The 27,908-nt window shown below is 49.8% G+C and overlaps 1 protein-coding gene across 6 annotated transcripts in view; it reads right to left on the bottom strand.

The window, feature by feature from the left end:
* Nucleotides 1–15,628, bottom strand: part of LOC102454880 (mitogen-activated protein kinase kinase kinase 3-like) — a 129,547-nt gene extending 113,919 nt beyond the window's left edge. For 5 of the 6 annotated variants that reach the window (XM_006120564.4, XM_006120565.4, XM_075922866.1 and 2 more), the window contains exon 1: nt 15,388–15,627. The gene's annotated coding sequence lies outside the window, so the exon portion shown is untranslated. Of the gene's footprint in view, nt 1–15,387 lie in introns of all 6 variants that reach the window. The other variant, XM_075922867.1, reaches the window with a different exon arrangement.
* Between the last annotated feature and the right edge of the window lie 12,280 nt (nt 15,629–27,908).

Raw genomic sequence — 27,908 nt, 5'->3', positions numbered from 1 at the left:
CCCCCAAATACATGTAAAATCTCAACTTAAAAAGCTATTTGGGGGATTTTAAGAGACAGCTTTATGCTCTTATGCTGCTCAAGACCACCACTTATTTTAAGGCAAGACCTTCAGAACCAGATCCAGCTGCCATAAGTCAAAATAGTATAAGTCTTCAATGAACTACTCCAATTTACACAGGCTAAGAATCTGGCCCTGGCTGTTTTTAAAGCATAAAAGTTTTGCTTTCCACTGGCTGCCTAGGCTGAGAGAGCAAGTCAGCTGTTCCTGTCTTGCAGGATATGCACATAAGCATGAAAAGGAAGCCTCGTTCTTTGTTGGCAAATGCTGTCGGGCTTTGAAATGGTCTCATCTTTAGGATCACAAGGAAGTAAATAAAGACCTGTTCTGTAATACTGCCTCACTTAACTCCTTGCCTGCTGGCTGGTTAGTTCAGTTTCTGCATTGTGCTGTTCCACCTCCTCGACTCAACGGAAAACCAGATTTTCACCAACACATTGAGCGTGATTCTACCAGCCCTACTGGGGATGTTTAGCCATACACAAAAAAATACACAGAACAGGATTTCCATCAGCACGAACGGATTAGTTAATGCCAGCTGGTGTTGCTACATACACGGATCTTTATGGGCCCTACATCAGGTATGATTTAAATGCTGCCACTGCTTTTCAATCTCCAGCAAGAGACAGGAGCACTAAAGCCAGTGTTTGGGATACATCCCAATTGCTTTCTACCTACCTAGAACTGCCATGGGAAGGCCTCTTTATAATCATAGATAATCACACGATGATAGGACTAGAAGGTCAACTAGTCCACACTCAAGGCATGGTTAAATATTACCTAGAACAGGGGCGGACAAGACAAAACCTACAGGCTGGCTCCGGCCCAGCAAGTCACCAGATCTGGCCCACGGGCCATCCTGCCAGGACCCTAAGGCACAAAGCAGCCCCATGCTACTTTAAGTGGCTGGCTGCTCCCTGTGGCTTGTTCCGGGAGCTGGAGAGGAGGCTTCATGTGCCGCCCCTGCCCACAGCACAATCCAGAAAGCAGCCAATAGGAACCAAGGGATCATGCTGGGCACAAAGCCCAGGAGCAGAGAGCCACAGGGAATAGTTAGCTGTTGACAGCCTGGGACTGCAGCCGCCATGGAGCCTGCCTTGGAGTCCTGCAGAGCTGGGAACTGCCCAGGTAAGCGCCTCCCAGCCCAGCCCTTCCCTTTCCCTGGGCACCCTCCAACCCCCCCACTACTCTCTTCCCCCAGGCCAGAATCCTCTCTTGTATTCATACCCTCTCCCCAACCTTACACCCTATTCCCCTCTCCCAGATCATCACCCAAACCCCTTCCCCAGGACACAACACACCGTCCAAGAGCCTGCACCCCCTTCCACACACCTCCCCAGGCCAGAATCCTCTCCTGCACTCATCCTGGACCCTGCAATCCAATCCCCTCCTTCACCCAAACTCCCTCTCAGACTCCACACCCCCTCCTGCACTCCAGTTCCCTACCGTGTGCTCTCTTCTGCACCCAACCTCCATCCCAGACCCTGAACCCCTCCATAGCAAAGTGTGGCCCTTATCAAAATCTTGGAGGGATCCTCCATCAAAAATGATTGCCCACCCTGACCTAACCATATCTGACAGGTGCTTGTCCAACCTGCTCTTAAAGATGTCCCGTGATGGCGATTCCACAACCTCCACGGGCAATTTATTCTAGTGCTTAACCACCCTGACTGTTAGGAAGTTTTTCCTAATGTCCAACCTAAACCTCCCTTGCTGCAGTTTAAGCCCATTGCTTCTTGTCCTATCCTCAGAGTCCAACAACAACAATTTGTCTCCCTAATCCCAAGTCCCCGGGTTACATGGATCCGACTTACATCGGATCCCTACTTACAAACGGGGTGAGGCAACCCCGCACTAGCTGCACATCCCCCCCCCCAGCAGACCGCCAAGACGCGCCGCAGTCCCGCCGCCCGCGTCCTCTGCGGCGAGAAAAGCCGCTCCCCGTCTCCCTCTCCCCCCCCCCCCAGCAGACCAGGGAGATGCAGAGTGGCTTTTCTCAGCAGACACCTCAGCTTGAGAATAAAGGACTGAGGGAAGTGAGGTGTGGGAGAATAAAACTGAGCTCTGGAGAAATGTTTGGCTAGAGTTTCCCCTACAATATGTACCAGTTCCGACTTACATACAAATTCAACTTAAGAACAAACCTACAGTCCGTATCTTGTACATAACCCGGGGACTTCCTGAAACAGCCTTTTTGGTACTTAAAAGTGGTTATGTCCTCTCAGTCTTCTCCAAACTAAACAAATCAATTTCCCTCCCAATCTTTCCTCATGGATCATGATTGCCAGACCTTTCATCATTTTTGTAGCTCTTCTATGGACCTTCTCCAATCTGGTCACATCCTTTCTGAAATGTGGCAGCCAGAACTAGATACCTCAGTTCAGACCTAATCAGTGTGGCGAGAACTAGAAGAGTTACCGCACGTGTCTTGCTGACAACTGTGCCAGCTCTCTCATGTGACAGGGAATGCTTCCAAACACTGTACCTCTTCCCCCAAGCCATCATCCCACCTTGCCTCTTCCTGTCCCTGCTTCATTTCCACCTCTCCACTCTTCTCCCTCGGTGCATCCTACACACTATGAAACAACTGATCCACAGCTGGTGGAGGCACTGGGGGAGAGGTGCCGACTGGCAGGGACCCTTGCAGAAGGTGTGTGTGGGGTGGTTTGCCGGTGGATTCTAAGCACCCACCATTTTTTCCATGCGCGTTCCACGGAATCAGCACCTATGCTTACAAACACTCCTGCCAATACACCCCAAAATGATGTTTGCTTTTTCTTTCTTTTGCAACAGTCTCACAGTGTTGACTCATTTATCCTTGTGAATCATGCTCTTCCAGCTTGATTGTAAACCACAGATAAAGATTCTCTGGGAACAGGTTTTCAACCACTTACGCACCCACCTTGTAGTAGCTCCATCTAGGTTGTATTTCCCCAGTTTGGTTATGAGCAGACAGGATCAAAAACCTTATTTAACTCAAGCTATACCACATCTACCACTTCCAACGCCTCATCCATATGGCTTCTTACCCTATCTAAAAAAGCTATTAGGATGGCTTAACATGAATTGTTCTTGACAAATCCATGCTGCCTGTTACTTATCAACATTATCATCTAGGTGTTTGCAAACTGATTGCTTAATTATTTGCTCCATTATCTTTCCAAGTACTGAAGCTCCTCTGACTGGTCTGTAATTCCCTGGGTTGTCCTTATTTCCCCTTTTATAGATGGGCATTTGCCCTTTTCCAGTCTTCCGGAATCTCTCCCATCTTTCACGACTTTTCAAAGATAACCGCTCAGTTATCTCCTCAATCAGCTCCTTTAAATATTAGGATGTATTTCATCAGGACTGCCTGAGGAAAACATCTAACCAGTCTAAGAAAATTTTAACTTGTTCTGTCCCTATTTTAGCCTCACTTCCAACCCTAAGATGTGTTGCTAGGCTCTGTGAACCAGACAACCTTCCATTCCAGAGGTAGCTGCATTCCGGTGGCCACTGAAGAGAAACAGGTTAAGAGTTCATAAAAAGTTTTGGGACTCTTCACAATAATCTGTGAGTATTATACCCTGGAATCTCCTCCCACACTAGTCTTACACTAGTTTAACTTGCTTATCTCAATGATGTTTCTTTTGGTTTACACTAAAGAGAATCAGGCCTCATGCCCCCACAGGATCTGAGAAACAAACTTGCCCAACATTCCAGAAGAGAAACTGAATCTTGTTTAGATGGTCTCCCATAAATCTGTGCTGATGCAGCTTCCTCTTCCAGGCTGCTAAACCCAGCCATCTCATATTTCAGCAAACATTCTGTATTAATCCATACGGTTGTGGTTCTGATTAGGGATGTTAAATAGTGGTTGGGAAGCTAATCGAGTAGTCACCGGAATTTCTATTGACTACTCGATTAGTTGATAAAGGGGTTCGCTGCAGCTCCGCTTTTTAATGTAGTAAGAACCTGGTAGCTCTTATTACATTTAAAAAACAGAGCCACAGCGTCTGGGACCCGGCTGCTCAATCCCAGCTTGTGCAATTTCCCTCACTGTACCCATGCCTCTCGTAAAGATGGTGCTGGGGGGAACCGGCTTTTAAGCCAGTTGCCCTCAACGCTGGTGCCTGCTCCCTCACTTGCTGCCTCTGACTAGTTGAGTAGTGACTCGACTGCCTAATAAGCCTAGACTTATCAGGTAGTCGACTAGTCGTTTACATCCCTAGTTTCCCTAATTGCTTGTTTCTGCAGAATCCAGGCCAAAAATACATCAGTAGATTTGCCAAATAAATAAATAAAAATTGCTTCTCTACTTTTCTTCACTTCATTGACTAGATCAACACCTGCTTGGAACATACTGGATCCAGTTCCATCATGTTATTCAGTATTTCCCTCTCCTCCCACCCCGTAAGACAAAGCATGAATAAATAATATATATTGGTCTAGGAATTTACATTGGTACAGCTAGGTCTCTCGGGGTACAGATTTTTCACCTAACCCCCTGTGCAGATAGCGCTACACGGATAGAGGAGATCTCCTCTCAATCTAGCTACCACCTCTCACAGATGTGGATTACCTATGCCAACAGCAAAATCTCTTCCAGTTGTCAGTACTGAAGGACTATAGGGGTGCTGGTACAGCATTTTAGGGGAGAAAATTCCCGAGAAAATGAATGGGATATTATGAAACCTACACAACTTGCCATAAAGTTGGCAGTGCATAAAACTTTCTATTTTACACTAACTAAATCCAAGAGTTCACATCATATGTTCAAACAAACAAGCTTGGAAATCCCCCTCCTGCAACTCCATCCTTCCTACAAGTTCCCTTCCCCCAAGATTGCTGAGGAAGTGAGATGCCAAGTCCCAGTCAAAATAATGAGCTCACCCATTCGTAGGAAAGCCTAGAGTGCATTTCATGAGTCATGGAAAACAGCATCTCCTTACTTTTGCCATTTAAGCAATGTCTCTCTCTCTTGCTCTCCTCTCCTCTATTTTAAAGCAGCACATTAGGCCCAATGATGAGAAACCAAATCAGAATTTTGGCCCAAACACCCTGGAATCCTGGAGCCACTCCTGCCCTCATGAGTTCTGGCTCCAGGACAGACCCCAAAGAGCAAATAGTGTCATTTCCTGATGCTGATTCAAGCCTCCCTTGAATAGCCAGACCTAAACGCTAACCTCTATTTGCCCTCAAAGCTGAGCACAAAACTCAAGTCCAAACTAGATCCAAATATCACCCTGCACAGCTGCCAAGAGTGCAGGGGGCTAGAGGAACCCAGAATATCAATAGACAGGAGACTACGGATGTGGAGGAGAAGAGAGACAAGCCCTATCCTACTCCACAAACCAAAGAGGACTGCTTCACATTATCAGGCAACTGCGAGCCTGAGGCAGATTCAAAGACCAGAGAGGCATCTGCTATGTAGGACTCTCAGCACCTTCCCCTCAGCAGTTGGTGTTGAAACTAGCTTGTTGAAACCCACGAACTTCACTGGTGCACCCCCAACCCTCACATGTTATTTTTTAACTCATTCTCTGGAGAGGACATATCTTCTTCTGACTAGCAACCGCCTACTACGTTTGTCAAGCCCTGCAGTGTTGCGGCGAATGGATGTTAAATATCGGTTAAATAGTTGAGTAGCCTTATGAATTCTTATTGGTTACTCGACTATTCTATAGTCCCTGGAAGTGAGGCTGGAAGCGAGTACGCTCCAGCCCCATGCCTGGGCGGGGAGGGGAGGTCACCTGCCACTCCATACAGCTTCTCCTTGCAGACCATCTGCCTGTCACCCCCCCCTTCTCCGCTGCTGCCTCTGATACAGGGGTGGCAGCAGCGCCTGTCCAGGGGGGTGTCTTATCTCCTGGATCCGGCGCGAGCCAGAACTGAACCAGGCTGCCTGCCTGCCTACTTCCTAATAACACTTTAAATACAGAGCTGTAGCAGGGGTAGGTCCCAGATCTGTCACAAGTCAAAAATGAGACACGCTGCTAGCAAACCTGCTAAAAAGTTTACTGGCAGGAGGAAGGGGAGGCAGAGAAATGTGTGAGTCTATAGCAGTGTTTCTCAACCAGTGGTACGAGTACCCTTAGGGTTACTTGTGAGAAGTCTGGGGGGGTTACGTCAGCACAACTGAAATTTGGAGAAAACTGAATTTAAGTTTTACAGCTCTTTATTATTTTTGTACTTTTTACACCCAAAAATTTCATTGCCTGCCCGGCTACGATTAAGTTGTTTAAACAAACGTGTTGCAATGGTAGGGAAAAAAAATTATGTATATGAAAACTGTAGGTACTGGAGGTACTTTTTTTTTTTTTTAAGGGGGTACTTTATAAAAAAAGTTGCAAAACACTGGTCTAAAGCAAAAGCTTATAGGTTAATACTAATCAGTTAATTGACTACAATATTACATCCATAAGGGATGTAAGCTTCCCACACCGTGGACTAGAAACAATTAAGTTTCATCTACTGACGCTTTCAAGCCTCCATCTAAAGATAAACAGTAGAGATACGTAGATGTTTTGCTGGTGCCTCACATGTGCAGGGAAGCGAGCAGCAGGCTCTCAAGCTGTCTGTGCGTGAATCCTCCGAGTCCGCATCTCTGAAGGACAGGAGCTGCAGAGAGGAACACCTTCATAGCTTGCCTATGACATCTGAAACCAGCCAAGAGAGGATGGGAGGGGTGTCTAATGACACAACTTACGCCGCTGAGCCAAGTCCAGAAAGGTGGGCTTCTGCTAGCTCTCTGCAGATCTGGCCACAACCGCTGCCTTTGAACGCATGTGTGTTGGGAAATGGGCATCCGTAAAAGCACAGGCAATGGTTTCTAACAACACTGGTTGGATAGGAAACTCCGCTGCTTCTTGGCAAACAGATTTAAAAACCGCAAGCCACATGGCACCTCTGCACATACTTCTCCCCCAGGGTGGCAGAGGAGAGAACACACACAGGACAGATAACGCATAGCTGCAAAATACTGAAATGTGTGTGTGCTGTAAGAACCCTCACAGAAACAGGAATAGAACAGAACAGGGGTTGGGCACATTCAGCAAGACCAATCACCATCATACGTCACCCAGATTCTATCTAGCTGTGCAATGGTTTATATTCAACAGGCCTTTCCCTGAGGAGTCTGTATCTTATCTAAGGCTTGTGCTCCATCTGAGCAGCCCACACAAGCCACTCCAATGACAACGACATTCCCAGATTGGGGATAGTGCCAATAAGCTCCTAAATGTGGCCAAACTACAGGGTATCGCTTATCTCACCTCCAGCACAGAAGCGTGTGCGTGCATGAGGAATAAAACTTTGTAATAGGCCATCAAGGTTACCAGGGCAAATTCCAGAATCAAGAACTCTCTTCTAGCAGCCACTTCTCTTTTGAACACAGCTGTTTGCTCAAACACCTCTTCTGGTCACTGGAGGAGAGAGTTGGTCTCCAAGGTAACGAGGCCTCAGTTCACTGGATGTTAAAAAGTAGGTCCCTGTAGCATAGGCAATGTCACATCTCCGCATTATCAGATCCTATGGACGTTCTAGTCTTAACTTCCACTGTAAACTGCTCTGGGCAGGGAATCGGTCTGTAGTCAGATCCTCACTAAGTCCCTGGGTAAGTCAAAAGATTTACACCATCCAACTAGCTGACCCAGGACATACCAAGTGCCATGCACTTCTCTGGCAATATGTAAGCAACACACCTAGCAGTATCAATACAACTCACTGTTTAGTGGCACCCATGTACTCTGAGTCTGATAGAGCCCAAAAAATATCCCAATGAACAAGTGACCTCAGCAGACCTTCCCCAGCTGGGACTAACTAGTAGCTAAGAGTGCTAGTTAGTCCAAGTGCAAAGACTGGGGAATGGCAGTTCAACTCACCTTCTAGGGATGTGAACAGGTAACTAGTTAACCAGTTACCTGGTAAACATCACCCCTACTGGGTGACACATAATCGTTAACTGGTTCCTGGGAGCAAGCAGTCCCTGCGGGCGGAGGGCTGCTCTAGCCCCGTCAGGCCACCATGAAGAGCCCCCAGCCCACCCCACATGGCTGGTGCCTGGGGCCAGGAGTCAACAGCCAGCACCACATACAGCTCGGGGTGGGAGCCCCACAGGATGGAGCAGCCCCCTGCCCAAGAGCCCACTTAGTCGATTAAATGTTAGATTAACCTAATGTTTAACCAGTTAACTGATTAATCTGGATTTTACATCCCTATTTCCTTCACGCAGCAGTCCCTCCAGGGCAGGGTTAAGGGCCGGTGTGGATCTGCACAGCCACTACCCATCCTAGAACCTACTCATCTCTGCATACTCCACAGGCTTCCCTCTCGGCAGCGGTCAGGCCTACGTGTTGTCAGTTCCGGGATGATGTGAGGTTTTGCAAAAGGATTTAACAGCGCACTGACCGCTTTCCCAGAGCAGGTAGCTCCAGCTTCATATGACATCCCTTTCCTAAAAACTGGCAACATGCCACCCTACCAGCTACCATGCTAGTCAATGAACACACCTCCCTACCCAGCTGCCATGTCCCACTAGCTAAAAAACACTCCAGGCTCTTTGCCCCTGGCCAGAATCACTTGGCCTTCCATCCCCTCCCGGGACTGGGTAGATCTGTCCATCCCTTCTTTGGGCCTCATCTGCATGCGCTTATTCCTGGGTGTTATGCCTGCTGCTTCGTGCCATAGCTCCACCCTAGCCAGGATCCCAGCCACTGCACACGTGACCACTTGGAGCCTTGGGAGCTGTGCGGGGCAAAGTCCAAGAGTCCAGCTCCAGCTGAGCTCCACCCTCCCTCCTAACTGCTGTTGCTGCTGCTTCTCCTCCTTGGGCTACCACTAAATTACCTCCCAGTCCACAGCATGTAGAACAGGGAGGCTCTAATTCCAGGGACAAACTTCTCCTCGTTCTAACTAGGGCAGGCCCAGGGTAGAATCCTCACTCATCTGGACTTCTCCAAAGAGACCTGCCCCATAAGAACTGGATGAAGCCATCAGATTTTTTTTGCCCCAAGTTTCCCACTCTTGGGTCTCTGTTTTTGTGGCTGTGACGTAGTGGGGGTGCTGTCTGCTCTGTATCCTGGGGTTCCCCTACGCTGTGATGTGCGATTCCCACTGACTCCCCCACATGCATATTGGCCCAGACACCTAGTCCCAGCCTGAGCAGATAACAAGGCTCGTTGCAGGGGGAGAGAGACACAGGAAGGGAGGCGGAGACGGCCACCTGGCTGGAGAGCAGGGCCTCAGAGATGAGCAGTTTATTGGCTGGGATGAAGTGAAGAGACTAAGCTGAGAACTGAGAGGTCAGGGGCCCAAGGGGTTGGAGGCTACCTGGCCCCGGGCTGTGCTGTACCTCGCAGAAGCAATAAATCCTCTTGATTTACTGGCTGGCGGAGTCTCATCTTGCTGTAGACAGGATGCAGGATCAGGGGGTCCCCAACGCACCGCCACAGTGGCCCCAGTGGTAATCGCAGCAGAAGCCCTACTGCACACTAGACTCCCAGAACCGTGTCGTTCAGCTATTTAGAACAGGTCTGTGAAGGAGCCTAAAATGCTTTGTCTACGTTTGTGATCCTGCCACCGCTGCTCGTGGCAGAGGTGAGCCAGTAGGAGCAGCAGTGGCAAGTTTTAAGACCAGATTGTGACGCCCTTAATTGACCTGTGGGGCAATCCTTTCACACCAGTGTTTCCTCAACCTTTTTTTAATATAAAGTACCCCTTTTTCATTAAAAAAAATAACCCCTTTTTCAATATATATCTCCCCAGTACCTACAGGTTTCAGACACACATTTTTTTTCTACCATGGCAACACATTTGCTTAAACAACTTAATCGTAGCCAGGTGGGCGATGAAATTTTGGGGTGTAAAAAGTACAAAAATAATAAAGCGCTGTAAAACTTAACACAAAAATTCAGTTTTCTTCACATTTCAGTTGAGAGAAGTCTGGAGGATACGTCAACACAAGTACACCTGAGGGTACTCGTACCACTGGTTGAAAAACACTGCTTCACACTCTCACTCCAAATGACTTCAGTGGGACTCCTTGCACCAAGAGCTGTTCACCCAACTGGCCCTTAGCGTCACAAGCTGTGCTACACATGAGAATTGTCTGTATCCCCCCCAGGAAAGGGGCTCCCTGAGCAAGAGGGCTGTGAAATAAGACACAGTTCAGCCAGTCTTATTATAAAATGGGGGTTTCTGCATGCTACATTCCTAGGATCCAATCCTACTGGAATCAGTGAGACAGAGATGCAGCTAACAGGGGGTGAAGTTGTATGTCCCCCACCAACTGCTCATTCTCCAGCTGATATCTTCTATTGCTATTACAAAGCCTGCCAACCCCCTCCCAATCTCATGGGACGCACTTCTGCAATGGGCAATTTGTCACTGAGTCCAACACAAGCAGGACCAGGTAACTATTTGAAACTTTTTAAATAGCTGAAGTCCTTTTATTATTAAAGATCAGAATTGGATCACGGTTATTTGGTGCTTGGACAAAACAGCAGGATTTTAATAATCATCAACAGCAATCAGAAGAGTAGCCGTGTTTGTCTGTATCTGCAAAAACACACTGAGTCGTCTTGGGGCACCTTAAAGACTAACTGATTTATTTGGGAATAACTTGCATGTGTAAAATTTTGCCCACAAAAGCTTATGCCCAAATAAACTGGTTAGTTTTTAAGGTGCCACAGGACTCCTCGTTGGTTTTGATCAGCTGCAATGTTAGACTTCAAGAGAACCGTAGGAAGAGGCAAAGATGAAAAAAAAAAACATTCAACCTAAACACACACAGACAATGTCCCATCCAAACAGAAGAGGACTTTTCTTTCCCTTTCTAGGGAAAGGAATGGAGACTGAACCACACAGAACAGCTGTGAGTCACATTGCTTTAGACATCTCTCAAAGGCAAACTGATTCCACATGCATGGGCACTACACCAGATGACAAATAGATCACCACCATCACACCCACTGGCATATCGGGCGGCAACAAAGGTCCTCCACTTCTGTCTGTCTCTGGCCAGCCTCTCAATAGTGCCCCAAGTGTGATTGCTGCTCTTCACTTCTACTTCAACAGTACAGTGCCATGCTGTCTTGGGTCGGCCTCGTTTCCACTTCTTCAGGGGTCCAGTGCACAGTAATCTTTGTGATGAAGCTTCCATCTTTCCTGCGCACATGCCCAATCCATCTCCAGTGTCTTTTCATAATGATGGTAGCCATGTCATCTTGTTTGCACCGCACAAGCAGTTCCTGATTTGAAATGACTCTTGGCCAAAAAATACAGAGGATCCACCGAAGACTTCTGGTGTGAAAAGTCGTCTATTTATCGAGGTCGTACTCTGTCATCCGCCAGCATTCTGATCCACATAATAGTGGTGATAAAACACAGCTCTGATAAAACTTCAGTTTGGTATGGATGCTGTACTTGATGAATTCCATACAGCATTCAGACTCATGGACAAATAGAACAGATTTTACTCTATTGGACTGAGATAAAATTTCACACTCTGATGCAGTCTTTGCAGATCTCAAAGCGCTTTGCAACATTAATGAGCTGAGCCTCACAGTACCCCCAGTGGTAAGTATCATCAACACTCTTTTAAAGAGAGGGAAACAACACTACAAAAAATGAGACTTGCCCCAAATCAGGCAGCCACCAAATGGCACACAAGTATAGAAGCCAGTCCTCCGGACTCCCACTCCTTACACTTCCCCTAGTGAAAGTCAGCCTATCGAACAATCCCATTGGCTCACCAACACTAGTAATATTAGGTGCCAGCCCAACATCTGTCAAGTGCAGCGGGGGTGGGCAGCAGGACCACAGCGCTCTCCACCACCTTATTTTTTATGGCCGCGCTTCATTCACGTGGAGAGATCTGAAAACAGGCACTTGTTCAAGACAGATGATTGCAACAAGGGAAACACAAGCTCGGCTGGCAAGTTCTGCTGCGCAGCAGGTGTGAAGCTATGCAGCCAACTCACTGCTCTGCCACAACGGGTAACTCAGTCCTTGCAGCTGCAAGCTGGATTATTCCTTTGATGCCTTCCTGAAGGGATTCACAGAGACAGCAGGATCTGCCATTTCATCTTGCATTGCTTTAAACGAAAACCAAACAAGCAGGGGTTCACGGCAAGTCCATGCACTGCTAGTCTCAGGATTGGTGGGCCTGATAGACCTTTCCGGGAAGCCCGAAGAGTGTCTGAGGTCCCACAGTAATAAAAAAATAACCACACTGAATTCCATATTTCCCCTCTTCATCCGTCTAGAAATCATGTTTCCATCTGTGTGCTACCCAGCAGACATTGTGTACAATTTTTGTTCTATGTTTGTAATTTAATCAGTATCTGGGAGGCAGGGCAAAAAAGAAGAAATCAAGCTGAGATACTTATATGGAGACTTGATAATATTACAGCTCCACTGAAACTCCCCTGCATAGAGTCTAGGTCAAAAGTCACTGGAGTGCTGAAGTCACTGGAGAAGAGTGACTAAAGGCCTTCCCCTCTCCAGGGTTTGCAGCAGATTTCAAGCACTGGGCAAGAAATGGTTAAGAACCTGCCATGTGTCAGAGGTGGAGGAGCAAGTCAGCTGGAAAGCAAAGCCCTTAACCCTTTCCTGCTTGGTCCCTGAGCAAGAGAGGGAAGGAGGGGCGAGTGTGTCTTCTTTGGTCCCCAGCCTCAGCATGCAAAGTTTTGGCCACACTCAGAAAGGAAGAATAACCCTCCCTATCTCATTAGTGCGGAGTGTAGATTTGGGAGTTATTTCAAGCCTGTCAAACAGTACAATAATGCCAGTCATCAGCAGACAACATGAGGTAGCATATTCCAGAGGCTTTAACCTAAACCTACTGGCTAGGCAATTCCTCCAGTCCTGCCTGGTTCTAATTTGTATCCGTTTGGTGGCTGCACCTCCTCTCACTGCCTCAAAAGGAAAAACCTCAAACCCTCCCATGGAAAAAACGTAAAGGCACTGAAACAATTTTAGACAAAGAACATATAAAAGTGTCTTTAAAAAGACCGTCAAACACTCAGCCCCACTCAACTGTGCATTTTGGCACCCACAAAGGTTCTCTTAGACGCTATCAACCCCCTAAATGCAACAGACTGCAGAACTGTGCAGATGCAGTTCTGTACAGATGAACTCTGCACACGGCTCCTGGCAGGCCTGAAACCAGTATAATACTCCTTGGTTCTAAAGTCCCTAAGCCACAACCGGTACCTAAGGGGACTGGAAAAATCAACAAGTTACCGCCCACTCTGCCAGGATGTTCCCCCTTGTGCCCTCCATGGAACAGGCAGGTGGTTTAATCCAGATAAACCCCTTGGATAATCCCAAATCAGCACAAACTAGTCTAGAAACTCCACTGGAAACCAAGTCTTCTTCCTCTACAATGCTTCCAGGGCCCTGCTTCCTTCTATGACTGCACAGAACTCCACAGTCCTCAACCACATCCTCTGCTCTGCACTTACAAAAGGGGAAGGGAGCATTTGATTTTCAGCTCTTACTCAGGCAAAAACTCCTCCTGCAGGCAACTTCTGCCCTGCAATGAACTAAATCAGGTCTATCTGCAAAGCGACATCCCTTGTAACACATAAAGAAGGAAAGAATGACATCAGAAAATTCAGTGGCAGTGAGGCAAATTCAGAAGCATAGCTAGCCGGTAAGAGAGACACTTTTTTCTATTTACATGATACACCAATTTCAGATTCCCTCACACCTACGTATTGGCATGAACTTCTAACCCCTTACACGTCAGCTCTTAGTCCAGTCCCGTCTGTCTGAAGTTTGGTGCTAGCAAAATCAACTCCCCTGCAACATCAACCTGCACGGCTCAAGATGCAAGTGATTCTATGTTGCAATCTGCTCAAAAATAGCTGGGCGGAGAGGGAAGTCTGTGCCATATTTCTCAGCTCCACTGGCTTGTAATGGCCTATTGCTCATGCCACACCCCCACACTCGGAACAATCTTCCTTGTGCCAAACACCCTCTGTCTTCCTGCCAATCCCTCCTTCAAACCTCCGCTTGATGCAAATCCTCCTGCACCGTCCCCTTTCATTGACTGTACCCCAGAGCTTCTTCTGGGACTCATCTGTAGTCACATAGCACTTGTCCAACTCTGCATGGGGAGCTCCCTCTGATGTCAGGATATAACACACACAACAGATAAGAGGAATCAGAGCTTTCCATTGACAGGTGTTTAGAGCAGGAAGCTCTGCTTGTTTGCATGCTCCACACAGGGACTTGTACACTTACGATTACAAATCATCAGGGACCAAATGAGTGCAAAGGGTAATTTAGTTAAATTGGGATTGCATGTGACCCAACAAATGTTACATATTCCTGTAACTCCACTCCGTACATATCTCAGCTCAAAATATTTTTTAATCTATTAGATCTAAGTCTCAGCAAAATAGTTGTGTTAGTCCATATCAGCAAAAAACAACAAGGCGTCCTGTGGCACATCACAGACCACACGATTATTTGGACCTAAGCTTTGTGGGGAAATACACTCTATCAGATGCATTGTTTTTCTTAGCACTAACTTCGTCCTCCTTTGTTGTTAGATCCAGGTTATTTCTAGGGGAAAATGTACAATGGCCTCGCTACCAAGTCTGGAAAAGCTAAAGCCATGTCTCATCATCCAAACTTGAGCTGCTCTGGTGAGGAAGTGAGTGGGGAACGTCTGCCTATTTAGAATTGTGTCTCCAGACATGGAGACCTTCCCCTGAAGTGCTCTGCAGAGCCCCAGCAGGGGAACTATCCTGCCCCTCCCCGTTTAACTGGGGTGGGCTGCTGAGCAGGACACCCCGGTATGGATGTCTCAGCGCTCCCATGAAGAACGCTGTGAATCGGGGCCGAACAAGCGCCAGCAGGGTTTCCTCTCCCATGCCAGGCCTCCCAACAGCAGCTGCTTTTCCTGGCACTTAATTATTCATGCAACCAGCTCCCTGGAGACCCGGAAATGCAGGAAGCCTGCAATCAACGCGTGTGTGTGCTGGGGGGTTGTAACACTACAACTTTGAGTAACGAGACGTGAACAGAAACCCCGCGGGTGGGGAGGAAGGGGCGCTCTGCCAGTGTGGGGGGGGGGGGGTGCGGAGAGTGGTTTAAGAGCACTCCAAGTTTTAACCCAGGAACGGAAGGGGAAACCTGTGGCTGGGGAGGAAGGGGTGTTTACTAGGGAGCAAGGACGCAAACTTACTGCCCAGGACCAACTTGGGGCTGCATCCCGGACCTCAACAGGGCTGCAGGAGGCGCGCTCTGTGCGCTGGGAACAGGGGGAGAGGAGACCCAGCTGCAAGCTTGGGCAGAGGACCTGAAGGGGCGGGCGTAGGGGGTTCCCTGCCTTACCTCTTCCAACGCTGCCTTCACACCTGCCGCTCCATAGCGGGCACCTTCTGCTGCACCAGCGAGCGGGGCAGGCGGAACGCACCCAGCGCAGCGCCCCGGCTCCTGGTCAGATCATGCCCCTGCCCCGGTCCAGCGCCTACTCCACGGCAGAACCCGGGTCCCAGCGTCGGGGCCGCCCCGGCTGCGAGCCCCGAGGGCAGAGGCTGCTGCAGGAGCCGAGCGAGCGAGGAAACTTTGCAGCCAGTTGTTGCCCTGCGGCAGGCGGGGGCGGAAGCGGTGACGCCAGGCGGCCCCGGCCAATGGGGCCCAGGCAGCTGCGGAGTGCTCTGAAAACAGACACTTGTTCAAGACAGATGATTGCAACACGGGAAACACAAGCTCGGCTGGCAAGTTCTGCTGCGCAGCAGGTATGGCTCTATGCAGCCAGCTCACTGCTCTGCCCCAACGGGTAACTCAGTCCTTGCAGCTGCAAGCCGGATTATTCCTTTGATGCCTTCCTGAAGGGATTCACAGAGACAGCAGGATCTGCCATTTCATCTTGCGTTGCTTTAAACGAAAACCAAACAAGCGGGGTTCACGGCAAGTCCATGCACTGCTAGTCTCAGGATTGGTGGGCCAGATAGACCTTTCCGGGAAGCCCGAAGAGTGTCTGAGGTCTCACAGTAATAAAAAATAACCACACTGAATTCCATATTTCCCCTCTTCATCCGTCTAGAAATCATGTTTCCATCTGTGTGCTACTCAGCAGACATTCTGTAAATTTTTTTGTTCTACGTTTGTAATTTAATCAATATCTGAGAGGTAGGGCAAAAAAAAAAAATCAAGAGAAGGCTTGATAACATTACAGCCAAGTCCTAGATCCACTGAAACCCCCCTGCAAGGAGTCTATGTCAAAAGAGGGTGCTGAAGTCATTGGAGAAGAGTGACTCTAAAGCCCTTCCCCTCTCCAGGGTTTGCAGCAGGTTTCAAACACTGGGCAGGAAATGGTTAAGAGCCTGCCATGTGTCAAAGGTGGAGGGGCAAGTCAGCTGGAAAGCAAAGCCCTTAACCCTTTCCTGCTTGGTCCCTGAGCAAGAGAGGGAAGGAGGGGTGAGTGTGTCTTCTTTGGTCCCCAGCCTCAGCATGCAAAGATTTGGCCACACTCAGAAAGGAAGAATAACCCTCCCTATCTCATTGGTATGGAGTGTAGATTTGGGAGTTATTTCAAGCCTGTCAAACAGTATAATAATGCCAGTCATCAGCAGACAACATGAGGTGGCACATTCCAGAGGCTTTAACCTAAGCCTACTGGCTACTAGCCAAGTACCCCCCTCGCCCTATTGGCAATTCCTCCAGTCCAGGTCCCAATTTGTATCCGTTTGGTGGCTGCACCTCCTCTCACTGCCTCAAAGGAAAAAAGCCTCAAACCCTCCCATGGAAAAAACGTAAGGCACTGAAACCATTTTAGAGAAGGAACATATAAAAGAGTCTTTAAAAAGACTGTCAAACACTCAGCCGTGCATTCTGGCACCCACAGAGGTTCTCTTAGACGCTATCAACCCCCTAAATGCAACAGACTGCAGAACTGTGCAGATGCAGTTCTGTACAGATGAACTCTGCACACGGCTCCTGGCAGGCCTGAAACCAATATAAAACTCCTTGGTCCTAAATTCCTCATGAGTACAGCAGCTGCACAGCTAGGGTACATCTAGACTACAGGCTTTTGTCAACAGCGGCTTTGTCGACAGATACTGTCGACAAAGCCTCTGTCGACAAAGAGCGTCTAGACTGCTAGACCCCTCTGATACTAGACTGCATTACGTGGATCGATAAATCGATCCGCTTTGTTGACAAAGACGTGCAGACTGGCAGATCCTCTGTCGACAAAAGAAGGCACCTGGAAGTGCTTCTGGCAGGTCACGGGGCAGCCGTAAAGTCCAGGCACTGCTGCATGCTCTTTGCAGAGCGTGCGTAAAGGGATGCTCCTGGACAGCTGTTGCTCAAATCCTGCTTCTGGCTTGCCTACCTCCTAGAGGGAAAGCAAAGCTACTGCAGTTCTTGCTTGGGTTGCCCTGTTTCCTCAGACACCACAGCAGTTTATTTTCAGGTTTGGTTTTTTGCTTTGCACTGTGTTTTTGGCCATCGAGCTTCAGCTGCCCATGGGCAGGTAATGGCCCCACACTGTGATGATGGAAGTTCTGCTGCAGCTTCATGAGAGCATCATGACGTTTGCAGCAGAGCTGGATTCACAGCCCAGATTTGAGCCCCTCACTCAGGCTGCAGCCCTACTGTCCTTTCCCCTTACCTTATTCCTGGAAAGGCGAGTTTGGAGGCTGGCCACCAGTTCCGACTGGTGGGACCGGCTTGTCATGCAGCAGTGGGACAACGACCAGTGGCTCCGAAACTTCCGGATGCAGAAGTCCATCTTCCAGGAGCTCTGTGCCTGGTTTGCCCCTGCCCTGCAATGCCAAGACACCCGCTTGCAGGCCGCCACCTCCCTGGGGAAACGCGTCACTATTGCTCTGTGGAAGCTGGCCACCCCCAACAGCTACCGCTCCGTGGGACATCAGTTCGGTGTGGGGAGGTCTACTGTCAGAGCCGTCTAGATGGAGGTAAGTCACTCTCGGGGGACAGTCCATGGAGGCAGGGGCGGGCGGATAAGAGGAATGGTCAGGACCGGGCATAGGGAATAGGGGATGGGGTGGGAGTGATAGAAGCCTGCCTGGCCTCATCCTGCGGTGGTGCGGGGGTCACAGGGGGGTTGCGTGAGGGGGGGCTCTCGGGGTCTGGGAGGGAAGGGTGGGGGAGCACCTCTCATCAGGTCATGCAACTCCTCTAATGTCCTGTTCTGTGTGTTTGTATTTGTCCCTTTCTGCAGGTGGTGAGAGCCATCAATTTGGAGCTGCTTCACAGGAATGTCTGCCTCGGAGACCTGCCTACCATCTTGGCCGGATTTGCAGGGCTGGGCTTTCCAAACTGCAGTGGAGCACTCGACGGGACTCACATCCCGATCTGCGCACCACCCCATCGAGCAGCACAGTATATTAATAGAAAGGGCTACTTTTCCATGATGCTGCTGGCCCTGGTCGACCATCGGGGACAATTCACAGATATTTGTGTCGGGTGGTCAGGCCAGGCACACGATACCTGCATATTCCGGAACTCCAACCTGTACTGCAGTCTGCAAGCTGGGGCATATTTCCCAGAGAGGAACTATGTAGTCAGGGATGTGCAGATGCCTCCATGCATCGTGGCCGATGCAGCGTACCCCCTTATGCCCTGGCTCATGAAGCTCTACACCAGCCACTTGGACGCGAGCAGGGAACTGTTCAACTCTCACCTGAATAGGGCTCGCTTCCAGGTGGAGTGCGCCTTTGGCCGTCTGAAGGGCAGATTTAGATGCCTGCTCACTCGGAACACAACATCCCCGATGTGGTTGCAGCATGCTGTGCGCTGCACAACCTAGTGGAGAAGAAAGGGGAGGCCTTCCTCCCAGCATGGGGGACACAGGCTGATGTGGAGGGGAGGCACTTTGAGCAGCCCCGGACAGCTGCCATCCGGCTGGGCTTGCGCATTCGAGAAGTCCCGAGGAAGCAATTCTTCCAAGGAGGCCGATGATTTTCCTCGGGCCCTTCCAAATGTGGGATGGCCCCATGCCCCCAGTGCCTTCCTTCCCAAATCCCCTTCTGGCCCCACATTCACACATTGTACTCATTCATCACACACTGAGAACAGAGACGGGTGTGGGTGAAAAAATGTTCACAGCTTATTTCACTGTTGGTTTTTTTTAAAATGAAAATACTCTTTTGTTCAGAAAAATAAAGGGTTTGTAAACCAAGTAAAGTGCTTCCCTCAGCGACTCTCACAGGTAGGAAGGGGGAATGTCAGCCTGGAAGGGGGGAGGGAGGCTCAGGGCTGAAGGTGGTGCCTTGATGAAGAGCCCCTGGCACTATGGCTGTGGAGGCCTTCTCACACACGGCCGCACATGCGGGCTGGGACAGGAGGGGGCTGGGCAGGTGGGGCTGTACCTGGGTCTGGGATGGCAGGGGCTGAGAGGGGAGCAGGGGCTGAGGGGGGGGGGCAAGCTGAGCAGGACCAGGCACAGAACCAGAGAAGGCCATGACCTCCTGGATAGCAGCGCTGCTGGACGAGCCTGCGCCACTCTGCCTCTGCCTCCATTGTCCGGTTAAATGTCTTCTGCATCCCTTGCAGGATCGAGATGTGCTGGCGCACCAGGTCCAAATACGTGTGCCTGTAACGACGGGTTCCCTGCAGCCTCTGGGTGGTGTGGCGCCCCCTCCTGGTCAGCTGGTCCAGCTGTGGAGGACAAGAGGGAAAAGTCGTCAGTCATGCATGCTCACACTTCCCCTCAGAGGGCACGCCCTCCTTCTTCTCAGCAGGCAGTGCCTGTCCTAGGGTCAGAGGATGCTCCTGTGCGTCTCAGTAAGGCATGGTGTGGCCTGGCCAGCAGCCACGGCCTCCCTGGAGCCCAGAAGGTGTTCAGGCCACCATCCTGCCCCCCCCCCACACCCCATGGCCAACCAGCACAGACAAGTGTTAGGTCACGGTTGGGGTTCCCGCAGAGTGCTGAGAGGCCTGAAACTGTGTGGCAACCCCAGGGTCCCCAACCCATGCTCGCACCTGGCATCACTGCCTGCAGGAGCAGGTGGTGCCTCGCAGCCATGCGGGTGCAGGGGTAGGACGGCCCTCCCTGTAGGCGGCTATAGGTGTGCCCCCCCCCCCCGGCTATGATCAGCATGACGTCACAGCACTGCACCATCCACTTTGCTCCCGCCTGCCCTGCCCTGTGAGTGTTGGACCCTCACAACACTCACCTGATGTTCCCACCCCGGTGTCCGAAGCTGTCTGGGAGGCCTCCTGAGCGTAGGCGTCTGGCTCCTGGGTGCTCCTGGTGCTGTCTTCCTCCTCCTCTTGGGGCTTCTGGTCGTCTGCTTAGAGTTGCGGCTGCTGCTGCACAGGGATGTCTAAGCCAGACTCCACAAGCCTCTCAGGAGGCAGGGATTCCCCTGCCCCCAGGATCCTGTCCAAGTCCTTGTAGGGAGGCACAGTAGTGTGCCGCTTCCCCAGAGTGGGAGCTGCGCTCACAGGCCCTGACGTACCCCGGCCGCAGCTCCTTCACGTTGGCTCTGAGCTGGGGTACGGTGCGGGGGTAGTGGCGTTTCCTTGCCAGGCCATCAGCCATTCTGGCTTAGATGTCCACGTTCCTGCGCCTCGACTGTGCGAGCGGAAGAGCCTCCTCCTCAGACCAGAGCTCTAAGAGGGCTTTTATCTCGGGCCCAGACCAGGAGGGCGCCTGGCGTTTGGTGCCCCTGGCTTCCTGCGGGGATGTGTCCCTGGAAGGGCCGGGGGTCTTGGGAGGCTTGTCCCTGGGACATGGCTCTGAGCTGCCTGACTGGACAGAGCTGCGTGGTCTCAGGGTCCTGGCAGTAGCTGGCTTGCTGCCAGAATGCTAATCTTGGGTGCCTGTGCCTTTTAAAGATGGCTGCAGGCCAGAACAATAGAGTTGAAAGATGTGGCAGGAGTGTCCACCAGGGCTTCTTCATGGAGGCTGTTAATGTTGACATAAATTCTTCCCTGCGTCCCTGTTGACCTTTTGTCAACAGAATTCTGTCAACAAAGGCATTATTCCTCATAGAATGAGGTTTACCGCCGTCGACAAAACTACCGTGTTCTGTCGACTCAGAACTCGGCAGTAGTGTAGTCCACTTTTGTCAACAAAACCCTATAGTCTAGACACACCCCTAGAGAGTTCAGCTCCTGCAGAACTTGGGAACATTTCTGCATTCTCGGGAATCAGTTCTACACGTCTCTTTCCCTAAAGCTTGACAACCGGTACCCAGGGGGACTAGAAAAATCAACAAGTTACCGCCCTCTCTGCCAGGATGTTCCCCCTTGTGCCCTCCATGGAACAGGCAGGTGGTTTAATCCAGATAAACCCCTTGGATAATCCCAAATCAGCACAAACTAGTCTAGAAACTCCACTGGAAACCAAGTCTTCTTCCTCTACAATGCTTCCAGGGGCCTGCTTCCTTCTATGACTGCACAGAACTCCACAGTCCTCAACCACATCCTCTGCTCTGCACTTACAAAAGGGGAAGGGAGCATTTGATTTTCAGCTCTTACTCAGGCAAAAGCTCCTCCTGCAGGCAACCTCTGCCCTGCAATGAACTAAATCAGGTCTATCTGCAAAGCGACATCCCGTCGCATAAAGAGGGAAAGGATGGCATCAGAAAATTCAGTGGCAGTGAGGCAAATTCAGAAGCATAGCTAGCCGGTGAGAGAGACACTTTTTTCTATTTACGTGATACACCAATTTCAGATTCCCTCGGGCTCACGCCTACGTACTGGCATGAACTTCTAGCCCCTTACACGTCAGCTCTTAGTCCAGTCCCGTCTGTCTGAAGTTTGGTGCTAGCAAAATCAACTCCCCTGCAACATCAACCTGCACGGCTCAAGATGCAAGTGATTCTGTGTTGCAATCTGCTCACAAATAGCTGGGTGGAGAGGGAAGTCTGTGCCATATTTCTCAGCTCCACTGGTTTGTAATGGCCTATTGCTCATGCCACACCCCCACACTCGGAACAATCTTCCTTGTGCCAAACACCCTCTGTCTTCCTGCCTTCAAACCTCCACCTGATGCAAATCCTCCTGCGCCGTCCCCTTTCATTGACTGTACCCCAGAGCTTCTTCTGGGACTCATCTGTAGCACTTGTCCAACTCTGTATGGATGTCAATAGACATCACACACACAACAGATAAAAGGAATCCGACCTTTCCATTGACAGGTGTTTAGAGCAGGAAGCTCTGCTTGTTTACATGCTCCACACAGGGACTTGTAGACTTACGATTACAAATCATCAGGGACCAAATGAGTGCAAAGGATAATTTAGTTAAATTGGGATTGCATGTGACCCAACAAATGTTACATATTCCTGTAACTCCACTCTGTACATACCTCTAGGGCAAGCCTATTGTTGGATACAATTGATTAATTGGTCAATGGTCCATGAATTATTATTGGAATTTCAGTAGCATCTAGAAGCCTCAATTATGGATCAGGAACAAGTAGTACTAGGCACTGCACAAATACAAAACAAAAACAGTGTCCCTACATTGTAGCGGCCTGACCAACCAGGCTGGTACACAGAAAGAATGCAAATTTCACGTGAGTATTTCTGTGATCTTTATCCACTCCCACTAGACTTTGGACTGTTTGAGAGTTCACGTGAGTTCTCAGCTCAATATGTATTTTAATCTGTTAGATCTAAGTTTCAGCGAGATAGCTGTGGTCGTCCGTATCAGCAAAAACAACAAGGCGTCCTGTGGTACATCACAGTCCAACCGATTTATTGAGTTTTGTGAGTAAAAAAACAGTCAGATGCATTGTTTTGTTAGCACTAACTTTGTTCTACTTGTTGTTAGATCCAGGTTATTTCTAGGGGAAAATGTACAATGGCCTTGCTACCAAGCCTGGAAAAGCTAAAGCCATGTCTCATCATCCAAACCTGTGACTCCTGCCACATGGAGACCTTCCCCTGAAGTGCTCTGCAGAGCCCCAGCAGAGGAACCATCCTGCCCCTCCCCGTTTAACTCGGGTGGGCTGCTGAGCAGGACACTCCGGTATTGATTTCTCAGCGCTCCCATGAAGAACGCTGTGAATCGGGGCCGAACAAGCGCCAGCAGGGTTTCCTCTCACATGCCAGGCCTCCCAACAGCAGCTGCTTTTCCTGGCACTTAAATTATTCATGCAACCAGCTCCCCAGGGACCCGGAAATGCAGGAAGCCTGCAATCAAAGTGTGTGTGTGCTGGGGGGTTGTAACACTACAACTTTGTATAATGATACGTGAACAGAAACTCCACGGGTGGGGAGGAAGAAGCACTCTGCGAGTATGTATCCTTTGGTATATATGGTTGTGCCAATTTTTTTTCACTATTTGATCTGAGGAAGTGGGTCTGGCCCACGAAAGCTTATCACCTAATAAACCATCTTGTTAGTCTTTAAAGTGCTATGTAGGCCTGATTTTTGTTTCTGCGAGTGTGTGTGTGTGTGGGGGGGGGGTTAATAACACTCCAACTTTTAACACACAACGGGAAACCTGTGGCTGGGGAAGAACGGGGTTTTGCCAGGGAGCAGGGAGGCAGGACACAAACTTACTACCCAGGACCAACTTGGGGCTGCATCCCAGACCCTAACAGGACTCCGTTGGGGCTGCAGGAGGCGCGCTCTGTGCGCTGGGAACAGGGGAAGAGGAGACCCAGCTGCAGGCCTGGGCAGAGGACCTGAAGGGGCGGGAGCAGGGGGCTCCCTGCCTTACTCTTCCAACGCTGCCTTCACACCTGCCGCTCCATAGCGGGCACCTTCTGCTGCACCAGCAAGCGGGGCAGGTGAAACGCACCCAGCGCAGCGCCCGGGCTCCTGGTCAGATCATGCCCCTGCCCCGGTCCAGTGCCTACTCCACGGCAGAACCCAAGTCCCAGCATCAGGGCCGCCCCGGCTGCGAGCCCCGAGGGCGGAGGCTGCTGCAGGAGCCGCACAGGCAAGGAAACTTTGCTGCCAGTTGTTGCCCCATGGCAGGCGGGGGCAGAAGCGGTGACACCAGGCGGCCCCAGCCAGTGGGGCTCAGGCAGCTGCTGCCTGGTTCCGCCTTTCCCCGAGTCCCTGGAGTCAGGAGGAGCAGCGAAAGTGGAGCCCCTCCCACCCATGCCTACACTGCAAGCTAAATCTGGATCGGCTTGCGTTCGGACCCAGGCCTCCCCTGCTCTCCGCACATACCAAGCAGGTGGGGGCGGAGGTCAGCAAGCACTTAGGACCCAGGTGCTAAGACCCTGTTGTAGCGTGGCCACTTTTGTTTGGGTGCCTCTTGGCGGTTTGCTCCCCTGATACTGTCTGCAATTAAATAGTCTTCATTATTCCCCTATCCTGCTGGCCAAGAGTCCCACTGTGACCTGGGTCCAAGCCCTGTTGTTTTGTAGTGTGGACGCAGCTTAAGCTCTGTGCAGTGCAGGACGGACACATTCGTGTGCCTCCAACAACTGCAAAGCTGGGTATACAATACAGCACGGACTTCCAGCAGGGGAACCACTGAGTCCCAAAGCCTGGGACAGGCCATGACCCCAGCATTCTCTGTATCACCGCCCTTCACCCCCCTTGAAATCAACCTTCTCTGCATGGCAGAAACTCTGGGGCCATGTGGGGGATTGGGTTGTTTCATTTGCTTTGGTTGTGTCTCACTTCCTTTGTGGAGCAAGCTAAAAATACTTACCGGGGTGGGGAATGTTTTTTTGGGGTTGGGGGCCGCTGATCCACAGAAAAATCAGCCAAGGTGCTGCACACAAGTGAAAAGCAAAAAAAACCAAAAAACCCCCAAACCAAAAACCCCTCACTGACGTGGCCCCCAACAGAGAAGGGGAAAGACGCTCCCCACATTCCCCTTGCATACCAGATCTTAGGGGGGCCTGGACTAGTAGATTTTGTGTGCTCCAGCCCTGCAAGAGGTCTGGGAGGGGGCTGGAGCACCAGTGTGGGCTCCCCAATGCAGAGGGGGGTGTCCTGAGTCTTGGGGGCTCTATCCAGGCAAGCTGTGGGGTGCATCAGGCCCCCAGGTCTTAGGTTTCCCACCCCTGGCTTAAAATCCTGGATGGGATTCTCCGTGACCCCATCCTTAGGCTTGCAGCAAGGTGAGGGGTATCAAAGGTTGTCTTAAGAGCCTGCTGCTGCATAACCTGTGTCCTAAGGCTATTCCAGGCTTAACTTTAAATTTACAATGTGCATTCCAGGGCTCCATTGTGCTCCCCCCCCCTTAAAGGAAACTTCACATGGGCCTACACAGGGACCCTGCGGGCATCTAAGCAAGGTGTGAGAGGGGACAGGGCCACACAGAGCACAGCACCCCCTCCCCCACAGTGCTCTGGCAAGGATTTAAAGGGTCCCGGGCTCCAGTCGCTGCCCCAGTGGCTGGGAGCCCCAGGCGCCTTTAAATCACTGGGGCCCTGGGGCAACTGCCCCTCTCCCGTCAGCATTTATTTAAGGATGAAATTCACCTCGGCACAGAGAGCCCAGCACAAAGCCCCTGGGTTTAAATCCCACCTAACACTTATGAATTTAAGACAGAGTAAGTGAGGCAAAGTCTTTGGATTCAATTTCACCCCAAGGGGGTGGATTTGGGAGGGAGGAAAAGACTAAACGTGAGGGATATAGAGCTTGTAAAAATACCCTTGCTGACCACGCTCCTCATCCCCACGCAGGCAAAATCCTAAAGCTGACCCCCTTCTCCTTAGGTTTTTAACAATTAGTTGCTGCAAGAAAGTCAGCAGCATTGTCTGTAAAGCTCATAGAAACCCAACCCAACGCAGTCTCCGAAGAGATTTACATTTGACATCCTAGTGTATAATTGCCATGACCTATTAATAGAATCCATAGAAACCCCTTTTTGTATACCAAACAACAGTGCCTGGCTGCAGCCCAGATCACTCTGTGTTTTCTCACTCCATAAATGATTTTACTAGACCAGCCATGGTCTCGGTGTAATCATATAGTTTTTCCCACTTGCACAGTATTTATGGAGCCGACAAGGGAGTTGTCATGTAAAACCACAGATGAATAGTAATCTGCGTTAATAGCCTTCCTCCACATTCATATAGAGAGGATTATCCTATGCACGTTGGGCTGTCAGAGTTGTTGAGAACAATATAGTTTACTTATAGGCTACGTCTAGACTGGCATGATTTTCCGGAAATGCTTTTAACGGAAAAGTTTTCCGTTAAAATCATTTTTGGAAAAAAGCGTCTAGATTGGCACGGATGCTTTTCCGCAAAAGCACTTTTTGCAGAAAAGCGTCCGTGCCAATCTAGACGCGCTTTTGCGCAAAAAAGCCCCGATCGCCATTTTCGCGATCGGGGCTTTTTTGCGCAAAACAAATCTCAGCTGTCTACACTGGCCCTTTTGCGCAAAAGTTTTGCGTAAAAGGGACTTTTGCCCGAACGGGAGCAGCATAGTATTTCCGCAAAAAGCACTGATTTCTTACAGTAGGAAGTCAGTGCTTTTGTGGAAATTCAAGTGGCCAGTGTAGACAGCTGGCAAGTTTTTCTGGAAAAGCGGCTGATTTTCCGGAAAAACTGGCCAGTCTAGACACAACCATAGAGTTCTAACTTACATAGTTGTATTTTCTCCTCTTTTTGATGTGACTTAACATGTAACTACATTGGGAGGTGGGAATAGGAAAAAATGAGATCTAACTTTATTTAACTTGATCTGATGACTTGAAGCTATATTTGGATTTCTGTGGAACATGAATACATATCCCAGAGCACTGACCAAATTCCCGTACCCCTGAATACACTCTAGCCTAAAAATCTTCCATGCTTTCTGTTTAATACAATATTCTTTTTCAGCTTCTGTCCTTTGGCATGGTGCAGTGGTATTTGGTTAGACATCTGCCAGGCTTTCTTTTATAGAGGGGGCTTTGCATCAGTTGTGGGTGATTTATTTCCTATACTTTGGGGCTGTGTCTACACTGGCCACTTATTTCGGAAAATCAGACGCTTTTCCGGAATAACTTGCCAGCTGTCTACACTGGCCGCTTGCTTTTCCGGAAAAGCACTGACAATCTCATGTAAGATTGTCAGTGTTCTTGCGGAAATACTATGCTGCTCCCATTAGGGCAAGGGCCAGTATAGACAGCTCAGCTTTGTTTTCCGCAAAAAAGCCCCGATCGCAAAAATGGCAATAGGGGCTTTTTTGCGGAAAAGCACGTCTAGATTGGCATGGACACTTTCCCGCAAAAAGGTCTGGCCCACGAAAGCTCATCATCTAATAAACCATCTTGTTAGTCTTTAAAGTGCTACATTGTCCTGCATTTTGCTTCAGCTACCCCAGACTAACACGGCTACATTTCTATCACTGTTTAGTACAGACACTTAATTCTATTTACTGTATGCACTTACCTATCCTCCCATTAACAATAGAAAAATGAAATCCTCTAGATATCAATGTATAATGCCCTGAGGGGTTAATGTGACACATACAGGAAGATAAGGAAAAGGCAATTGTCCATATGAACCTACTCAACTAGCTTTTTAGTTCATTTCCATTATCTCCTGCATCTTGGATCACTCCTGAAAGGGAGGGTGTTACTCCCCTGAGATCAATTGCATGACACAATGAATGAATTTGCTCCCCTGTGCTTATTGCAGGTGTGAGAAGGGCTGAGAGTAGCATGCTGCTCCCATACTGCCTACGGTCCATGTCTTGCAAACCACTCGTCTGCATGGACCAACCACAGGGGAACACAATGACCAAAGGGGCAGAGTGAAAATGCAGAGCTTGCCACTGGGGACTGCTAAACTAAAGGGAGATGGGATCATATTTTCAAGGACCCTTCTTCCCACCCCAGAATCCTTTGAACCTCTGCCCTTCCAAGACCACTTACAAGGGCATCCTATGTGTTGTTAGAGTTCTGCTGGTGAAAACATGCTGGTCTGAGAGTCCCAGGTCATTATGGCATCTGTTTGTGCACAAAGC

Source organism: Pelodiscus sinensis, chromosome 2, assembly GCF_049634645.1.
Source record: "Pelodiscus sinensis isolate JC-2024 chromosome 2, ASM4963464v1, whole genome shotgun sequence".
NCBI lineage: Eukaryota > Metazoa > Chordata > Testudines > Trionychidae > Pelodiscus > Pelodiscus sinensis.
Note: the sequence above shows the minus strand (reverse complement) of the source record. Positions and strands in the feature narration are given on the sequence as shown.